This window comes from Daphnia magna, linkage group LG2, assembly GCF_020631705.1.
Source record: "Daphnia magna isolate NIES linkage group LG2, ASM2063170v1.1, whole genome shotgun sequence".
Taxonomy (NCBI): Eukaryota; Metazoa; Arthropoda; class Branchiopoda; order Diplostraca; family Daphniidae; genus Daphnia; species Daphnia magna.
In genome coordinates, this window is record NC_059183.1 from 6,099,456 (window position 1) to 6,103,871 (window position 4,416).

Here is a 4,416-nt window from a genome sequence, read left to right on the forward strand (position 1 = left end):
AAAGTTACGCACAAGTTAGCAGCATAGCTCCTCCTCCGTCGGTCGACCTGAAATGCTTTTGTCGGAAATTCCGACGGACGAAGCTCACAGCCCTCGTCCGGGTTACAACCCTTTGGCCGAAGCAGGATAGACTCAGCCGAGTCATCCTCAGTGGATTGCCGCGCCACCGAGGATAGGGAAGTCGATGAGCGGAAGCAAACGACTTAAGACGGCCTACGGCTCGCAAGAGCCGTAGTTGAGAGGCTGGAGTGCGAGACAGTGATATTAGAACTGCCTGAGTGCTTTTCCATATATATGGAGACGCCTGTTAAGGGTGAAAGGAACGACGTGAGGGTTGGACTCAATGAGGCGGAGCCTGCAGAGTTCATCCGGCCAGAATATAGGTTCAGTTCCCGCAGGGTTATCGGGAAGGTTACCGATCGATAACCGGTAGGGAACATCATCAGCAACTAGTGCCCTCTATTCCAGGATCGGACGCTCGAAGAAGTCAGACAACGGTGAAATACACTCACTTTTCTTCACCAATTTGTCGCGTAAAGTGTCAGTTATTGTTCCTGAAACCCCCCTTTTACAGGTCGGTCCGGAGCCCGTCGCCGTCGTCCTCCCTAGTCTGCCAGCCGTAATCCCGTTGCCGAGCCAGCCTGCGAACAGAGCCGACCGAAGACCCGGGATCCAGTCATCACCGCGAAAAGAGTAAGACTCAAGCGGCAGCAACCTCTGTTGAGCCCGACAAGGCCCAGCAGACTTCCGACGTCGCTCTAGCCTGATAAGGAGAAAAGCAGTCGCTGGAACTTCTAGCTATAGCCCGATAAAGGCGACAGCTGTAGTCCTTGAAACGTGCTACGGCACTTTGCTATGCCCAAAGGTTAACCGAGCGAAGGTCAAAACCGTCTGGCAGGCTCACCCCCGTAAGTCCCGACTGACCATCTGCGTCAGCAGTTAACTGTCTTCCGGGAGATAATCCTGAAATTGGTCCTTCGAACCCGAGATATCTGTGTTAAAATTTGTCAAAGTCCGAAAAAACAATTCCGGAGAGTCCCGAGAGAAGTTTTCCGGCGACTCGGGCTCAGGGAGCCATTCCCACGTGCAACCTCAGCACCTGTCAAGCCCAAGATTTCACCTTCAGCCCGGTTTGTCCTCTACCCCAGACAGGCAGACCAGGACTTGAAGTTCCTCAATGACAAGGAGAGGGCGGAACTCGAGGCCGTTCAACGGGTGAAGGAAGAGCACGCACTTGCGATTATCATCGCCCAGCGCAAGGAGAAGGAGGCGACGGAGACTGCTCTATACTTGCAGCAAACCTGCCTGCTTCGGCGGGAAAAAGAGGCGCTGGTTCAGAGAGAAGTGGAGCTGGACAAGTCGTCAGCCGCCAGGAGACTCGCAGCTAAAACACCAGAGCACTACGTCCCCTCACCGATCGTCAGACCGACGGTGCTAAACATCACGCCACTCCCGGCAGCTGTGCCACAACCCGGCCCGTCCACTCCGGCTCCCGAAGCCATCTTAGTGACCCCGGTGTGGTCATCAAAATCTTCTAAGTCTCGAAGCAGCAGTAAACATTCTCGAAAGGAAACACCTCGATGTAGTAGAGGGACCGGAGCAAACCAGCCCGGACAGAGAAAGCACTGGCCAAACAATTCCGCAAGCACGGGATCTCCACTTCAGACGACGAGGAGGTGGTATTGAAGTCACCGCACTTAGCCCTTCTTCCTGACAAAGGCCTTGTATTATCGTTTTGTTTGAGAGAAATAAAAATTTGTTGAAACCGAAACTATCGCGTCATAATCTGATTAAATTCTTTCGGTAAAATAAAAGGAAAAAGATGAGCAGGGAAACCAAGATCGAAAGACCCGAGCAGCAGTGGCTGCGGAGGTGTCAGACGAACGGTTCGCGTTGCAGGAAGTGGCATTAGACGAAGCCAAAAACGACATCGCCAGACTCAATGAATGGCTGGAGAGAGTCGAGGCGAGGGTCACCAAAGAATCTCAATGGCTGGAACTAGAGTTCTGCGAGACGGCCGAGAGACAGGATGCTGTGATATCAGCGCTCGAATGAAAGGCAAGGACTCTAGAAGCGGAGGTGCGCAGAATCAGCGTGTTGCTCCCGCAGGTCAAGGCCCAAAATAAATCAAAGACAGTCAGCCTTAGTAGAGAATAGCTTCAAGGAATGGACGAAGAGAATAAGAGAAGAGATGGACGCCCGAGAAACAGCCCTTATCGGGTCAATCCGGCAAGATTACTCGCTGACAAACTGAGTCATGCTCGAGTCAGCCAAAGCGATGAAAAAATCAAGGAAGATTCTCCTTATTGAGCTGAGGGCAGACTCGACAGACAAAGTAGAGGGAAACCACCGGAACGGTGGGGAGACTCCATAGAGGAAGGAGCAACGGCGAGAAGCCGTCACTCAAGCAGCGCGTCGGCGGCAACCACCTCTTGTGAGACAAGAGATGAGTTGACGGCCGAACGATACACACTTTTGACTGAATTAATGGGTGCCGCTCTTGTGGTGAAGTCGTCACGAGACAAAGGGGGGCGGCGAATGAATAAACTCAAAACGCAGACCAGACATGAAAGAATAAAGGAGATTACACGGAAGCTAGCAGAAATCTCGACGGCAGAAGAGAGAGTGAATGACCGCGAGCAGCTAGACATAGCGCTGAGTGAAATGGTGGTGTTGGATCAGTTGGTGGAGTCTCAGAAACGAGACTCTGCGCCGACGAATACGACACTCGTCAATTCGCCCAGCGTTACCGCTTCCGGTGTTTAATGGAGAGATAGCGGCGTGGGGAAGTTGGAAGGCCGCTTGGTCGACTTACCGCGACGATGCCTCACTGTCAGAGGAGCAGAAGTATCAGTACCTTCGGGGCTGTTTGAGAGGAAAGGCCGTGGATGCGGTGTCGTACCCGAGGGTTGGTCGACTCATAAGAATCATCGTACACCCTCGGAAAAGTAGGCAAGAATCCCGAAGAATCCCAAGAATTCCTCAAAAATCCTTAATAATCCCAAGGATATCTGAAAACTCCCAAGAATCCCAAGAATTTCTCAGAATACCCCAAGAATCATAAGAATTTCTCGAAATTCCAAAAAATCCTAAGGAATTCTACAACAATTTCCGAATTTTCTCGAAGTTTGACTAAACTTCCGTGAAGCAGACGCAAGCAGATGACTATTTTGCATTCTTCTCATTACAGTTGGCCGCGTGGTTCATGTAAAAATGAGCAGCGAAGACAGTAGTGACACTTTGAAAGTGCTTGAAGAAAAACATGTAGTTATTCCAACCCATATAAAAAATAAACTTTCTAGTCTTGGTTACGTCGGAATTCGTGTCCTTGCAAAAATTGACGAATCAACTATGAAAGAAATAGAGGAATTTGTTGGAAAAGTGTTAGGTTCGGATGAGATGAAAAAAATATGTCGTTGACAGAAAGACAAGAACAATTTGGCAAAACATTTACTTCCAACCCAAAAAGTTTTATGCTCTTACCTGTTGTGTCTTTGAAAGACCTGCGTATATTGTACGGACGCACGTTATTACAATACAAGGTTAAGACGACACTCGAAACGGACATTAAAAGAAGAACTTTACTGCAAAGAGTTGCGAGCCCGAATGCCCACCACTCAGCTGCCGCGATCACCGCGACATCTATGTCTCATACAACATTGCCTACAAACATAACAACTCTTCCCGAGGCCGACGGTCGGTATCGAATCCCTTCCGTGTACAGTTGACCAAGATACATTAATATAATTAAATGGAGAACGTTACGCGCGGTTTGCGCGTACGGGTGCTTCGGCGTAGAACTACTGGAGGGGGGCCCAACTGGGGTTGCTCTTTCCCTGGCATCTCCGCATCTGCCTTCGTATCGTGCGCTTCTGGTGTTGGTGACGTGGATTCTTCGCTGCTCCCGCTCTCGGTCGCTGCCGGAACCATCAAGCGGATGAACCGCCTGTTACGCCAGAGTACACTGCCGCTGGCAAACTTGATCCGATAGGACCGGTATTGTCCGACCGCGACGATCACTCCGCTATGGCTCCATAATTTCGTTTTCGGATCTTGGACGCGTACTGGTGAACCGACCGGTAACGATGGCAGTGGGCGTGATCGTAGGTCGTATCGGAATTTTGTGTTTGCATCTGCTTCCGCCTGACGCTCTCGCGCATCCATGACGTCTTTCCATTGATTGAAATAGGAGGATCGATGGGCGGGCACCATAGATCGGAGCTGATGGCCAAATACTATTTGAGCCGGTGATAACCCAGTTGCATGCGGGGTGTTTCGAAATTCCAGCAGGCCAGCAAGGAACTCTTCCGACGATAAATCCCCCGACGGGGCTAGCTTCAGTACCAGCTCTTTCACCGTTTTTACAGCTGCTTCCGCGTGCCCGTTGCTTTGGGGGTAATGAGGAGTGGAATTGCC